The sequence below is a fragment of the Notechis scutatus genome, chromosome 1 (assembly GCF_049901735.1).
Source record: "Notechis scutatus isolate UNSWTSFEM ecotype Mainland chromosome 1, rNotScu1.2, whole genome shotgun sequence".
In the NCBI taxonomy this organism is placed as follows: Eukaryota; Metazoa; Chordata; class Lepidosauria; order Squamata; family Elapidae; genus Notechis; species Notechis scutatus.
The window spans coordinates 53,540,443-53,557,455 of record NC_142009.1 but is presented as its reverse complement, the minus strand read 5'-3'; the positions used below and the strand labels follow the sequence as shown (position 1 = coordinate 53,557,455).

General features: G+C 39.1%; 1 pseudogene across 1 annotated transcript; it reads right to left on the bottom strand.

Annotated features, from left to right (window-relative positions):
- Positions 1 to 301: 301 nt before the first annotated feature.
- On the bottom strand, positions 302 to 13,505 carry LOC113421844 (mitochondrial amidoxime reducing component 2-like; annotated as a pseudogene). Its single transcript, XR_015749356.1, has 6 exons — positions 13,031 to 13,505; positions 11,007 to 11,180; positions 8,450 to 8,612; positions 5,172 to 5,312; positions 4,598 to 4,659; positions 302 to 2,928 (listed from the first exon to the last, which is right to left on the bottom strand). The product of XR_015749356.1 is annotated as a mitochondrial amidoxime reducing component 2-like (transcript).
- Between the last annotated feature and the right edge of the window lie 3,508 nt (positions 13,506 to 17,013).

Here is a 17,013-nt window from a genome sequence, read left to right as displayed (position 1 = left end):
CAAAAGGCAGGTTTGCCTACAACTGCTCATGATATGGACATATAGATCACCAGAAGTATCCATGCTTGCACAATAACATAATATTTGTAAATGGTTTCTTATTCTTAAAGCTTCTTAAAGAATTAATGCAACTAAACCTCCTGTCAGCAATTAAGATATTGAGGTGTACTATGTTTCCACATGGTTATGGACCACAATACAAAAACAATTTAACAAAATGCATCAGCAGCACCTCCCATCTTCCTTCCCACCCAGCCCAGTGCTCCTGTGCTTGCTTATATTTCTATTCATTCACTTCTATTCCATTTCTATTAATTGAACATTAGAATGCTGTATTTCAATATGTTAAAGATGCTTATTTACATAATTCACCACAAGGTGGCAATATTACCACTCTGTATAAATGAATTTTATCTGCAATTGTCAATACGTTTTTAACAAACTAAAACTAAAATTTTACATAAATTAATAAGTCATAAATTAAATATTTTTACTTATATCTGCATCAAAGAAAATCAGAAATCAATTTTTTTTCTATTTTTCTTTTTCTGTGAAGGATAGCGTTCATCTAAAGGTTTTTGGTACTGGTTGCTAGAAATCTGCCCTTGTTCTGTGACTGCTGAATTCTCACCAGAACTGTCTTTACAAGATCCATTTAGAAGGAAGTTAAGACATCTTTCTTGATTCAAGCACCAAAGGCAGCTTCCCAACTGATGCTACAATGTTTGAGTTAGATGCATTTCATCCTAACACTGATACCTTTAGGAAAGCACACAGGACCAACTCTGAGGGCTTCACATTTTGGGAGGTAGCAAAATCTTGTACATTTCTTAATGGACAAATGTTTAACAAACATGAGCTTGAGTTACCCACAGTAAAAGTGCCTAGAATTTATTTATTTATTTATTGCATCCATAAAGATTCTCTTCACTTCTGAAATATAAAATGTCTTTGCATGAAGCATTGCTGAAGGATTTTGTAAATGTGAAATATCTCCATGGCCACATTTTTAATCAATTAGTAGTTAATTTACAGAAATTAACCAGTTAATTTATTATTGTTCAATGACTAGCTTTAGGTTTTTTTAATCTTTCTGGAACAAAATATACCTTTAAAAATGAAATCCAATAAAGCTTGATCTAATAGCACTGTTTGTAAAATTCCCATATTTATTAGAAAATTTATATTGCCACCTATTCGCACATGGCGACTCAAGGTGGCTTACAGGGATAACTACAAGTTTAATCATGCTAACATAGAAGTACAGTGGGTATAAAAAGTCTGCACATACCTGTTAAAATGCCAGGTTTTAGAGATTTTAAAAAAGCAGACATAAATCATTTCAGATGTATGGAAATTCCTCCAGTAAAGAGTTTGCTTTTCAAATTTACAGATGTTAATTTTAGACTGCTCAAAATCTGTAGGCTTGTTTTTACAAACGGTCAGTCATTAGTCATTTAGCAATAAGCGATGCAAGAATGCTGAAGAGGATTTTCATTTGTCTTGGCTACACAGGTAATCCCTGGGTTACAAGCATTCCCTTAGCAAACATTCGAACTTACGCGATAAGTGCCCTCTAGCATTTATGAACAAAGCCCGAAACAACAAATCTTGACCGTTGTTTGCCCTTATGAACAAATGCAGAGGCTCTGCAACGTTTGTCCTGCATGTTGTTGGCCAAATGGAGCTTCTAAGGGGTGGATCTGCCCCTCAGAAGTTCCATTCTGCCCTCTGTGAGTCTCCCTCAGTCCATTGCAAGCCAAGATGGAGCTTCTGGGAGGCAGAGACTCCATTTTGGCCTGCAATTGATTTGGTGAGGCCTATGGAGGGCCGAACTGAGAGTCGGAGGACCAGATTTGCCTCTCAGAAGCTCCATTTTGGCCAACAACCTGCCAGACGAGGCCTGCAGAGGCCCGAACAGAACTACAGAGGGACATGCGCAGCTGAGAGGCTAGAGAGGAGACTGCTTGCTAGATCTTCATAAGGTAAGTGACTCAGCATGGCAGGTTGGGAGAGGGAAGCAATTTGGGGAGAATTAGGTATTTCAGAGGATTGGGGAGATCTTGGGTGGTCTTAGGCAGATTGCCTGTTCCATCAGTAGGCCCCCATGGCCTTCACCTCCCTGAAATACTTCAATGAGCTTCACACTCGATTAGCGAATGTGTGGGTGAAAAGAGGGAGTGATCCTGTTCAAGGTACGAGATTCACTCCCACGATTCCTCACATTATGAATGGAATGGGCAGGCTCCATTACCTTTGTAACTCGAGGACTATCGGTACAATAAAATGCCACATATTTTTAATTATATCCTTATATTTAGCATTTTTGGGAAATAAATAAACCCAAGAATATCCCAGAAATAGATATACATCCATTTCATCCATGTTTTTAAAAATAGCACTGTATTCTAATATGGAATATTTTATTTTCACTATCCCAACCTCAATATTCTTCAATCAGTAAGGCACAGACATACCTGTATTTCATTAAGAATACTGACTGAAAAATGTTCTAACTCTTATTTGTTATTCATGCAGTTTGCCCTTCATTCAAATTTTGCTTGAAGCAGTAAAGGAACATAACTGAATGTTTGAATTGTGATGATGATGTGTTGAGGTAGATTCTCAGTCATGACGACAGTGATGATTTGCCAACAAACTGGTGATGGCCCTTAATGACTACATGCAACTGCCTACAATGGATAAGTACCCAATTAAGAAGGAAGGAAAAAATGATCTTAAAAAATGAGTACATGATCAACATACAGAGAAATTACACTCCACTGCACAGGTGCCTCCCATCATGAGATTATCTTGTACACAGGATCCCCTACTTCAAATATTCCCGTTTCCTCAACTCCATATAGCCATCCAAAAGGAGGATTAGACTTATAGTCATGTTCTTCAGAAGGATTACACTTGCGATAACTGAAAATAAAGTAAAGAAATGGAAAAACAGAATCAGAAATTATTTTGGAATAAAATAGATCCTATACATTCCGGGATATAGATGAATAGTGAACTTCAATTTTGCAGCATTGGAGATAATGGATATTTATCAACAGTGATTATGATAGCACAATTGTCTATTAGAATGGAATGTTTTCAAGCAACGTATTCTGTCATGGTTTATAGCATTGGTCGCCAACCAGTGGGCCAGGGACCACTGGTGGTCCACGAAAAATTTTGGGTGGTCCTCAGAAAAATATCACCCCCAAAGCAATTAGTCTAGGCTGCGTGGGAACACAAGGCTGTGCCGCCCACATGGCCCGTGGGAAAACAAGGCTTGCATTGCTTGCATTGTGAACAACACAAGGTAGTGAGGGGGGGGGGGGGGAAGGGCAGAGGTGGGGAACTTGTCCCACGTGCCTCGCCTGGCCACTTCTTTTTTCTGGTTTTGGCTGCATGTAAGGAAAGCAGCAAAAGTCTTTCTTTCTCTCCCCCAAACTCTGCCAGAAATGAGTCTTTGGGACCCTGCAAGGCATCCTGCTCCAAGAAGCTGCGCCAGTGTAACAAGTCTCACAAAGACTCATTTCTGGCGGAGTTTGGGGGAAGAGAAAGAAAGACTTCTGCTTTCCTTGCATGAAGCCAAAAGTCTCTCTCTGTCTCTCCCCCTCAGAATGGAGCTGGAGATGATATTCTGCGATCCCAAATAAAGAATGATCCATCGGTAGGAAAATGGGGTGGGGAATTTTCCTGCATTTTTTTGGGGATTTTCCCAGGGTCTCTGGTCCTTGAGATTTAAAATTATGACTTTGGTGGTCCCTGAGGTCCAAAAGGTTGGTGACCCCTGGTTTATAGAGGCATTAGTGTCACAGCCATATAAAATGGAATTAAGCTAGAAACATTGCACAGAGGAAGCAGTTACTTAGTTTCTCTAAGTAAAACTGGATTTACAGTTTTGCATAAATTATTAGAAAAATTGGAGCTTTAATTGCCTGCTCAGAATTATAAGTCTAATAGATGCAGAAGCCCCTGCTTCAAAATCAGCAAGAGAAGAAGACAAGGAACTACGGTAGTAAAGGAAATGAAGAAAAAACTTCCAGTGGTTTCAGTTAATTAATAGAATAAAGTATTTCAAATTATAATAAATCGGGAATTGCTTTGAAGAAACTAATTTAATTTACTTATGAAAACTTGGATCTTGACAAATTGACTGATTTAAATGTATACCATGTGGATCTGTCTGCCTAACATTGTATGTGTGAGCTACAAAAGATTTATTGGAAAGAGAGCTTAAAGTGCTAAAGTATTTGAAGATGTTAAAACAGCAAGAACATTCCTTATCATATATGTGGTGCTGGTTTCTGTTTGTAAATTACTACTTCATGCTGAGTAACATTGTGAACTGGTACAGAGACATCCAAACATTTATAAGAAGGAGCATTCATAAACATTATCTGCTACCTTTTCAGGGCTTTTAGGACTTCCTTTTCACCCATGATCCCAGTATCTGGATCCACTGCTGTGAAAATGCACCTACAGACATATGGTGGTACATTTTAATTTCATTTAATAATAGGAATGTCTTTAAAAATGAAATTATTTGTTTTGTGTGGGAACATGAGATCAAAATACCATCATTCAAATCTCTTACCTTGGACATGACATTTTTCCTTTCAACTTAACAGTTCCAATTAATATGTCAACCCAAGAATCCTATAGCAAAGAAATTGAGTCCCATTCGATATTTTGTAATTGCATTATTTGACTATTTTCCAATAACATATGTCAGTTAAAGAGCAACATTTCTGCATGGTTTTCTTTATAGTCCAGTATACTCAACAAGATCATATTTAAAAACCTATTAAGTTTAACAGCTCAATAAAACTCTTTTGAGGCATATCTGCAATAACATAAATTAGAACTCAGATGGGGAAAAATAGCAATGCAAACACCTAGTTAAGATAGACCTGTAAGAACAAGTTTGAGCTAGTAGTTATTACACTGGGCTTGAAAGCCGGAGACTGTGAGTTCAAATCCTGCCTTAGCCATGAAAGCCAGTGGGTGACTTTGGGCCAGTCATTTTCTCTCAACACAATCCATATTACAGAGCTGTTGTTGTCAATAAAATAGGAGGAGGAAGTGTGTTGGATATGTTCACCGCTTTGTTTATAAAAATTATAGAGACTCGATACAAATAAATAGAATAAAATAATAATAATACTTACTTCTTCGTAAGGACTACAGCCTTTAATAACAATGTTTGGCCGGAAGATAGTTATTGAAGCTTTCTTTTCTAACCTTGTATTTAGATCATCCAAGGAAGCTTCAGAAATCAGCAAGAGTGGACTGCCTTCAGCTTAGGCAACCTTTAAAAATAAATACAAAAAACGTCTACAATTTATAATCATAAAGATTCGGATTTGTCTCAAAGTGCCACCATTGGTTGACAGAACAAAATGCAACCTTCAGTTGTGACCATTTCATTCCAAAGAACTTACTGCAATTTGATAAAACTACACTTTAATTTCATAAAATGCTTTTAATTAAAACATGACATATCTACTTCATATTTTAATTGTGAACATTCATAGATTGCACTAAGCCATTATATATTTAATTATGAACACTGTTGAACACTGATATCCTAACTGATAGGTTTCACATAAATTGCTAAATCATAAATCATAGTTTGCAACACACATGAAGTGTTGCTTCATTAAATCTCATGAGGTGATATTTATTTATGTATTTACGTATTTATTTAGTAGTAACATACTACCCATTTATTATTAGAAGTTTAAAAAATGCTTGCAAAGGGAAATAACTAAAGATATTTTCTAATCATGGTTATCAACTAGGTGTACTTAAAGTAGAAATGAAAATTATAAGCTTAAAATCAACAGGAAGTGAAATGGGTTTTTTTCTGCTTTCAATGTTGCAATTCATATCAATTCTTCAATCATTCTTCATCATGAAAATAATCCCTTTGCTATACTATCTTCCTGGCTGAATTAGTAAAACATATTTACCATCATAATGAAATAAGTCAAAACCATATCTTTTAAAAACCTTGTATTTTGGCTGTTGCTTAGTATGGAATAATGTGAGGATAAGATCACTTCCTCCGGACCTTGCAATTTTAGAATGAAATCTCACTGAAGCATTTTATATTAAGACATTTTCTTCCAATTACGAAGAATAATACGAATCATTTAATTTCTGTGGCTTAACTTTATACATTCAGTGCTTAAGTAACCACTTAAGTCTTATTAAAACTCAAATATATAAGAATCTATTCTGTTAGCAACATGCATGATAATTCAGTGAATTAATTCCCAAGTTATTCTACATATGCTGTAGAAAATAGTTAAAAGATATATAATATTTATTAAGAAGTCTCAATAAACAGGGACAATGAAGAGGAACAATCTTGGCTCCATTTCTCTTCTTTGATTACATTTTTTTAGTACAAAGAGGGTACAAATTCTGCAGATATAAGTTCTTCTCTGATTATACTTATGTTTTGTAATACATAAAGAAAGAGGTGTAATAATCCCAATACATTTAGCTAAATACAAATCATAATTATTTCAGTGGAGCATAATTCTAAGCATACCATATAATATAGGGATTAGGATAGGACTGGGAAGATCGAGGATGAAGTCAATCACAGAAAATTATTGGATGACTTTGAGCCATCCAATCTCAATTTAATCTCTCTCACAGAAGCTTGTATGTAAGCAACCTTGAATTACTGTAGAAGAAGGAGGGGGGAGAAGGGGGAGTGGAAACATTTCAACCACTACTATACTGTGTCTCCCCCAAAATAAGATTTGGTTTTATTTCCTTTTAGGGCTTGAAAATAAGTACTTGGACTTATTTTCGGGGAGGTCTTGTTTTTTATTTTAAGTGTAGGAAGTAGCGAGCGTGAGGGCCCACTGTAGTTGGAGCTACCGCTGGCCCTACCCTTTCCATCCCAGTATCTGTTTGCCCGAGGCTGCAATGGGCCAAGCTCTCCGTATGCCCTGGCCCTGCCTGCTGGCCTAGCTGCTGCCGGGACATTTCTCGGTGGGAATGGGTGCCGTGCTGGCTGTTAAGCAGCTGTCCATGTTGCTACTGGCCTCACGTGGGCTCTTTCCTTTCCTGGCAGGGCAGGTGGAGGCCTGGGCATGCCAGAGAGCTTGGCCCCGATTGAGGCCGCTTGCAAGCAGACAGTGGGATGGAGAGGGCAGGGCCGGGGATAGCTGCCGTATCACTTTTCGCCCAGAGCAAGACAAAGCTTTGTCTGCTTGTAAAGGGGATGCTTTGAAACGGAGCTAATCACTCCATTTCAAACAGTCTCCTTTGCAAACCCAAGAAGCTTTCAGTCTCTGTCATTTCTCCATCCAAGCGAAGTGTGTTTGGTCATGTGCTGTGCAGACAGTATATAGGTAATGGGAATTGAAATAGTTAAGTTAGAATTGGGAGCTGTCCCCTTAAGGGAATGCCTCATGGTAAATGTAGTTAAAGCATCCTGGGAAATGTAGTTCATGTCATGTGGTCACATGTATAATCCTGATTGGTCACTGAATTGACCCTTGGTTGGGTTGGGGGAGGTTCTTTTACTCTTGCCTGAACCCCAGCAGCGTGCTGGTGCCTTACCCCCTTGCTCCTTCGTTGTGGGATGAAAAGATCACTATTCTTTTACACTATGAAGACGACTATGCAAAGATTTGGACAATAAGATGAATCTCGACATAACTGTGAGTTATACCTTGAGGATACCTTGTGATTCCAATAAAGAAACTTAGTATGGAAGCCTTGGTAGAGTTGCCTCTGTCTTTAAATTCAGCCAGCCAATTAGAAGACAGAACAGGTCACATGTGGGGTGCTTGGAAACGAAGCAATTTGCTCCATTTCAAAGTGCCCCCTTTGCAAGCAGACAGGGCTTCTCCCTTTGGGCAAAAGTGTACATCAGAGCCAGGTAGAGGCAGAGGCGACCCCAACGTGCTGCCCACTCTGTCCCACCATCTCTTGGCTTGCCTGCAGCCATGCTGAACAAGCACCCACACGAGTGTTGGGATCACCTGCTTCCCTCATCCTCTATGCCTTGCCTCCGTCTGCTGCCAATGCCATCGCACAACCCTCCCGTGAGCCTCACATCAGTCAGGCAGCAGTGCAGCACTTCTGGATAACCTGTCTACTCCCCCCACTGCCTCCCTGCTCAATTTTATCAGTGTTTGCGCTGTTCAAGGGGCCGGCAGGCTACGGCTGCTGCCTGACACAGTTGGCCTCCACGCGCCTGCCGTCTCTCGTGCTGACCATGCCCATCCATCCCTGGGCTTATTTTCTGGGTAGGGCTTATATTAGGTCCATCCCAAAAAAGTCAGGCTAGAGCTTGCTTTTGGGGTGGGTCTTATCTTCAGAGAAACAAAGTAGAAGTATTTTTTGATACAGAAAGTTACGGAGTTTAAAACTAATGCAAATATTTAAAATACATTTCTGAGGGGAATTGTATTCCTACCTCATCTTTTGGTAGAAAAGCAGGCAAGACATCACCTGGCTTTCTTGTCACCATATTTGTTTCATAATGGACCAACCGATAATGCTCTCTGTTCAGGAAAGTAGTGATCCATTCAGCTGCTTCATCTCCACAGTCCCTGCCTTGAGTTTGGAGTCCAAATCGCCTAATAGAGCACAAGAGACATTTCTGCAATATCTTGGAAGCTAGACACTCAATACAGTTATTGTTGTTCCAGTATTTCATGTTCTTCCATGCTTCATCTTTCTGTATTCTGCTTGTATATAAAGCAGCTTAACTAGTAAACCATCCATGAACATTTAAGATTGCTCCACAAATGTAATTTTAATAATTTAATTTAATAGCTGCCTAAAATAACAGGAAAAAAGGATAGAAAGAAAGCCACATTCAAAGTATGATCCAGTAAAAACATAAAGACATTTACTGAAAAAAGCATTCATGAGTATTAATAAAAATCAGAGATAGAATAATTACCGATTTTTTTTCTTTTTATATTTTTCTCTTTTCCCCCCCCCCCCCCCCCTACCCCCCCCCCCCCCCCCCCCCCCCCCCCCCCCCCCCTTTTAGCTCTGAGTATCTTTCTATTATACAAGATAAATAGCACTAAGAAACAGAAAACAAGGTGAGTTGACTTTATAAGCTAACACAAACTCTTCCAAATATTGGGATACCTGTGCTTTGCTACCAAGCTATGTTGTCAGGTTTAGTTTTGGGGGAGGAAAATAAGGGGGGGGGGAATTCTGCCTCTGCCTATCAGCATCCATCAGTATTCATCTGGCTAGCATCCTGTCAGTGTGTGAGAGAGTTGAGGGCTGTTTGGAAACTGAAGCAGTATTTGCTGTGTGAGAAAGAAGGAGACAGCAAGGAGCCTAGGCGTGGTTTAGCTCAACTGTTCTGTACTAAAGCTGCTTGGTGCTGTGAAAGTAAAACTGAAACTGAAACTCCTCTCCTCTGCTCGTGTTTTGCATTTGGAAAAGATTTCCTTTCAGGTGGGGAGGGGGAGTAGAACTCCTTAGCATCAGAGCGTGTTAATAATAATATATGAAATACTAATGCTCTGATGGTTATTTCGAAAAATCATTTCTTAGTGAGCCAAGAGGAACATACGTTCCAAAATTCAAGTTTGTAGGCTTTACAATTCTGAAGATTTTGTGATGATGCGTGAGTGGTATTTCGCTTTTATATAGAGAGATGGAGAATGTGGAAATTAACATGCATGATTAAAAATACAAATTGGAAACGTAGCAAAAACAAAAGGACATTTCATAAACATTTTACTACAGGAATTTAGAAGTAGATCAGTTAAGGGCAGAACTCTTATCAAATACATTGTAAAAGGGAATAAAATTCATTGAAATTAATAAATTATTAATGATTAATGTAAATTACTAGTCATAACAATTGCAGAATTTTAATAGTTTGCTAAAATACATTCAATATAAAATACAATGCATTATTTTGTATAGTATTGAAATATAATATTGAGTTGTTCCCTTTTGTACTCTTGTTGGCGTTTTTTTTTAAAAATTATGAATCCGCAATATTATCAGGAAGATGCACTTTTAAAAACTGAGAGATTAATGAGGGCTGCAGTGAGCAAATAATGACAAAATGATGTCAGCAAGCAGGTGGAACTTGGTGCCTTTTCTGAGTTTGGGTGGTGTGGAGTTATTTTGAAGAAAGAGGTTTTAGGTTTAAGGGCTACATTTATCTCCTGAATCTGCCTTCCACTCTTATTTTCCACTGCACAATACTGGATTACTGTACCTCTATTATTCAGCAGAATACAATAAAATGATAGACTCTAGAGGGATTTTTTTAAAAAAGCTCCTAGAGCCTACACCCCAAATATTGTAGTCTCCATACTCTGGAGTATTGTTACTACCACCGGTCTCCAAATTCAGTTGTCACAGACTGCCTTTTTATTTAGAAGGCCTAAAAGGCTCTTGGGCCCACAGCAGTGGTGGTATTCAAATTTTTTTACTACCGGTTCTGTGGGCATGGCTTGGTGGGCGTGGTGTGGCTTGGTGGGCGTGGCAGGGGAAGGATACTGTAAAATCCCCATTTCCACCATACTCCAGGGGAAGGATATACTGCAAAATCTCCATTCCCTCTCCCACCTCACCCCACTAACCTGCTTTCCAGCTCTGTTCCCCTGTGCAGGGCAACAAAAGAAGACCCAGCCAATCAGCTGGGACTCGGGAAGCAGTGAATAGATGGGGACAGGGCCAACCAGAGGTGGTATTTACTGGTTCTCCAAACTACTCAAAATTTCCGCTACCAGTTCTTCAGAACCTGACAGAACTGGCTGAATACCACCTCTGGCCCACAGTATGATTGTTGGGCAACCAGCATTTTTTACTTTGTGTTATTCCATTTTCCCCCTCCCCCTCCCATTTTTCTTGATATGCTCCATACAAATCTGAGTGACTGGGGAAATATATGGAATGAAATCAATGGAAAGGATAAAATTTTATCAGAATAAAATTGAAAAACTTGTCAATCAGGAAGCAAGAAAAAAAATAAAAAATTTTAATACCTGCAATTCCAGATTGAATTTGTCTGTGGGAGCTCAAGAGGAATTTGCAGTGTCTTCATTCCTGGGGCATTCAGGATTAAATTGTCATCTTCACAGGATACACTAATTAGAATCATGCGAGGAATGTTCTTAGCCGATACCATTTGTCCATCTTTTTTTATCACAGTCCAAAATCTACATAAGAAAGAGCATATATTGTTTAAAAACACCTACATATGAAACTAATAAGCAACAGAAATATACTGCAGCCTTTAAAATCAACTAGACTCAGTGGTATGCTTGACCTGACTGGGGAATTCAGAGAGTCCACATGTATTAAAGTTGCTGTAGTTGAGTAACACTGCTCTAGACAAAGAATTAAAACAATAAATCTATTGTAAATCTTGCTAATGATACACTACTACTTGTAGTAGAAAAAAAAAAAAGAGAAGAGACCATGGCTTCAGGGAATTTTATCATTTTTTTTCTCCCCAGGAAGGTTGAGTTGGGTTGGGTTGTATTTGTTACATGTTCTCAATTAATGATTTTTCTATCCGTGGAGTGGGGGATTTTGATTTTCTTATCTGTCTACTATCCACCAACAGAATCAAACAACACCAAATGTGCTGTGGTGGGAAAACTTGGCTAAAAAATCTGTTTAAAAAAAACCTGGAAACAGTAGAAGCTGTCTGTAGAGAAATATTCCAGGGAAAAATCAAAGAGATGCAATTGGTAAAAATGCTGCTCCATTCAAAGCTAGCCACATCAGTCTAACCAGGACATATGCACCCCATCCTGTGCTTTCCAGTGCATGCAAACTGAAATGCATCATGAAGAAGACTCTGAAACAGAGGGTTTATTACTAAATATATTAAATATATTTATTAAATATATTACTTGACTATAAGGAAGAAAATGCAAATATTTCCAGTGGTCACTGTTTGTAAAGGATTGGGAAAAAATCCTGAAACAATGCTTTTGCTACGTTAAATCTACGGTAATTCTATACACAAAAAGCACAATAAAAGATATATTCTCACTCTCGGGTTTTGCAGCTAGCATTTCCATAACAACCAAGGCAGCATAACATTAAGAGAAATAATGGGCAAGCAAGATATTCTTCCTATTGAAAGAAAGTAGATTTCCTACTAGCCAATGCAATTGGGGATTCCTTCTGAAGAGGAGTAAGGCATCCCTCCACAAGTCAGGGGCAAGAAAGTAAAAGAGGGAAAGGTTTGAATTGTACTGTAAAGATACTTATAACAGCAATCAGGATTTCTTCCAAATACTGCAATTTTCTTTTCTTTGCCCTATGTTTACTATTTATTTTTATTTTGCCCAACTTTAAGATGGATGGACTCATATCTCAAAATTCTGGCTGGGAATCTGGGAGTTGAAGTCCACCCCTAAAATTACACAGGTTTGAAACAAACTGCCGTTAGGCTAACCTGCCATATTCCCAAACAAGTGAGAAACTTTTCTAATACAGTACATTACTTCATTTTGTCTTGTTTTTTAAACTAGATCCCCTCCCTCCCTCGGAGTAGTGGCAATCCCTTACCAAGGTCTTGATAAGTGTGGATGGGACGGGTGGGTGTTACTGATTTGCAAACGCACAAATGCTTAAAGATTACACAACACCGTTCCCCTCAACTTGGATAAACAAGCAAGCAATCCAGAACAATCCCAAAGGTGCTTTTCCAAGAGGCAATTGGACTTTCTGGTTTTTCTGGTTTGCTTCAGCTGAAGAAGCTTCTTGAATGAGAAGCCAAACGTCTTCAAAGAAAAAAAAAACCACAGAAAGTCTAGCGGCCTCTTGAAAAAGCACCTTTGGGACAACTATGATCTGGATCAGGGGTCTCCAACCTTGGCAACTTTAAGACTTGTGGACTTCAAGTCTTAAAGTTGCCACGGTTGGAGCCCCCTGATCTGGATGACTGAAAATCTCCACAGACAATCTCTCCGAGGTGCACTGGTTGGTGTACTCCAGCCCCAAAGAAGCGGCCCTTTGAAAATGGAGTCTGCGCCTCGAAGGGCCAGCTTACCGATCCCGCAGCTTTTCGCCCCGAAGGCCCAGCGAGGTCATCTCGGCTCGCTTCACAGCCACCCCCCGGCAGGATTTGACCGGGTAGATGAAGAGAGCAGCCACCGTCCCCACCAGTTTTAGCCGCGGGCGGCTGCTTAGACGGCTCCGCTGCCAACGCCAGGCCGCGATCCCGAAGAAGAGAGCAGTGGAAATCCAGGCGAGCAGAAACAGAGGCAGCGGCAGCCCTGAGGAAGGGGAAAGGGCGGCGGAGCCAGCCATAGGGGCGTCTGCGAGGGAGAAGCGATCCTGCTCGCTGGGAGTGGTTCTCGGTCAGTGACTCTTGCAGGGTGGCCGTCAACCTTCTTCTTTTCCCAATGGCGATGAAAAGCGGAAAAGGAGGGTCTCACTTCTGCTCTTTGCCCAAGCCATATAGGCCTCAGGTTAGAAGATAAGAGCTTCTCCTTGACCATATCTACACCGCTCTTCTCCTCCTTCATTAGAAGCTCAGGGCAGAACCAGCCTTGCAACCTCTGCCTTTTCTAGGCAGATGGTCATCTCGGTTCCAGGCAGAGATAAAATCAAGTGAACAAAGCAAAATAAGCCACAGGCGTTTGTTCAAGACAGCACTACACTGGTGGGTAGGCTGTCTTTTAAGAAAGGTTTGGGCACATTAAAAAAGGACTTTTCCAGGAGACAACTGGACTTTCTTGTTTTTTTGTTTTTTTCTTTGAAGACGCTTCACTTTTTATCCAAGAAGCTTCCTCAGTTCTGACAAGATAGTGGGAAATGGAATCCATCCTTCAGAGCTGAAGAAGTTTCTTGGATGAGAAGTGAAGCGTCTTCAAAGAAAAAAACAAGGAAGTCCAGTTGGCTCCTTGAAAAAACACCTTTGACCATGACCTGGATAACTGAGAATTTCTACAGACAATTAAAGGATGGTCACTGGGGACTAAATTTGCAGAAGAGTAAAGAAACTGGGAATGCATTGATCCTTGAAAAAAAAGAACCATGGGGTGGCATATAGTTTTTGTGGCATCTGTGACAAAAATTACAGTATAATACACACACACACACATACACACACGTATGTATGTATATATGGCATGGCCTACATGCATGTGGGATTACTTTACCAGCATCAAAAAGGCTGATTTTTCAATTTAGTATTTCCCAAAAAATATTTATTTTCAAGAATTTATACTAGCAATAATATAGAATCTATGACAATGTGGTTTTCAGTTTTCACCACAGATACGTATGATCCACCGACTACAGTTATCACAGATTTGAAGAGGCTAGATTGAACTTGATTGCTGGAATCAAGAAATAATGTAAATGTCAACTGTCGAGTCTGTCCATGGATGAGAGAAAAAGCAGACAATTTACTTAGGCCCAACACAATTTTTTTTGAATGACTACTATTGTCCAAAATTTAAAATACTCAAAAAGCCAGACAATGTTAGATTTTAAAGTGAAGGCTCTGCCAGGTGGTGGGCATAAAGACAAATATGATGACATATCCTGCTTGTGTCAGATGTTTGGTAACTTTAGTTTAAGATTAGATTACTGGAACACAGATTCCAAAACAATGTTAGGAAAAGTTAATCATTCAAAGTTATATCTTAAAAATGGACAAAGGTTGGAAAACATATCAAATCCTTAGCACGCTAGTCGGGAAGATATGAGCCAACAATAAGGTGCCTTGCAAGATAGTCTTGGGATTCCCATTTCCATAGAATAATGAGAGCATATCTGAAATAAAACTGGGGTTTTATGGCACTTACAGTGTACTTGGCCTCAATGTCTCAGAACTGATATTCTCCTTCCCTTTATCAGGGAGGGGAAAAAAGCACTATGCAATCTAAAACCATCTCTATCAATTGGACCGGACGGAATATGTGCCTACTTCTTAAAAAAGCTATCCACTGCCATAGCCAAACCTCTAAGCATAATCTTTGAAAAATCTGTCAGGACCAGCTCCTTGCCAAAACTATGGTCACAAGCCACGGTCATTTCCATCTTCAAAAAGGGAGAGCCCAGCCTAGTTGAAAATTACAGACCAATCTCTTTATGCTGCGTCACCTGTAAAGTCATAGATTCAATTATTAACCAATCCATTATCCTCCACTTAGAGACAAGCAACCTATTCTCTAATAAACAATTTGGTTTCAGAAAAAAACTATCCTGTAATCTGCAACTCTTACACTGCAAAAACATATGGACTACACAACTCGATCAGGGCAAAGCAATAGATGCAATCTACATAGACTTCTGTAAAGTCTTTGATTCAGTGGTGCACGACAAACTACTCCTAAAACTAAAATCTTATGGTATCTCTGGACAACTGCATAACTGGATAGAAGCATTCCTGTCACACAGACAACAAATGGTTAAAATTGGGAGCGTCCTATCAAATTCTGTACCTGTCAACAGTGGTGTCCCCCAAGGCAGTGTTCTAGGACCAACTCTCTTCATACTCTACATAAATGACCTCTGTGATCATATTAAGAGAAACTGTGCTCTCTTCGCTGATGATGTAAAGCTATTCAACACCACAGACAATACTGCTACCCTTCAAAAAGACCTCAACTATGTATCAGAATGGTCAAACAAATGGCAACTTCAAATCTCAACAAATAAATACTCTGTCTTACATATTGGCAAAAATAATCAGAAAATAAAATACAGGCTGAATAATCAAGACCTTGTTGATGATCCAAACTCTGTCAGGGATCTTGGAGTACTCATCTCAAATGATCTAAGTGCTAGAGCCCACTGTAACTACATAGCCAAAAAGGCATTAAGAGTTGTTAACCTAATCTTACGTAGCTTTTTCTCTGGTAATATTACACTACTAACTAGAGCATACAAAACATTTGCTAGAGCAATACTCGAATAAGCTCATCAGTCTGGAACCCACATTACGTATCTGATATTAACACAGTTGAGAAAGTCCAGAAATATTTCACAAGAAGAGTTCTCCACTCCTCTACTCGTTGCAGAATACCTTATGCCACCAGACTTGAAATTCTAGACCTAGAAAACCTAGAACTATGTTTATACTTATACCTATTATCTTATAAGCTTTTGACAAATCAAATCAAATCAATCAATCAATAAAGTAATGCCTGCAGCTTGGGTACAACTAAGGCTGATGTCCCATCTCACTAAAAAGGTTGTGTGAAAGTTTCAATTGACCAAAGCCAATTTGGGCGATTTTCCAATGGTGATGAAAGGTTTGCGCTAAATTGCCAAGTTCAGAGGTCAGTATCTATATAGCCCACTTGGTAATGATCATCACATATGGAAGATTGTAACTGGGAAGGTAAGAAGACTGCATGAATCAGGAGGGGAAAAAAGGGATGTGTACTTTTGTATTCACGATGCCATGTTGTTGATTGAGAATCCATTTTATTGGTATGTAATGTTACATATAAATGATATGATGGAAAACATCGAACACCAAGGTTAAGTTAAGTTCTGCAGGAAGAATATGGAGAGACAGAATGATGAAAGTGATCTCATGGTGACATGATGTAAACCCCATTGCTTTTGCATGTGGATCACAACAGTGCATGCAAGTGCTAAAGAGGCCAAGTTTGCTATACTGGGTGATGTCATGACATTCTGATAAAAGCAATGAATAGAATAGAATAACAAGAGTTGGAAGGGATCTTGGAGGTCTTCTAATTCAACCCCCTGCTCAGGCAGGAAAACAGTGAACAATTGCAAATTATACATAAATAAATGACAACTTGAGCACATAGATGAATTTCTGTTCTGATTGCTTATGGCAGGAAATGGACAGGCAGATTTTAAGATGAACAAGTGCTAAAAGGTAGTGAATAATAATTTGGTCTGTTTGAAGGAATGCTTATTGAAAGAAGTGAAAATATATGTACAGTGCATGAACATTTCTGCCTGCTTATATTAAAAATGAATATTTGACGGGAGAAATAAAAAATTGAATGGAATATTTCAGTTTGTGTAGTAAAAAAAAAG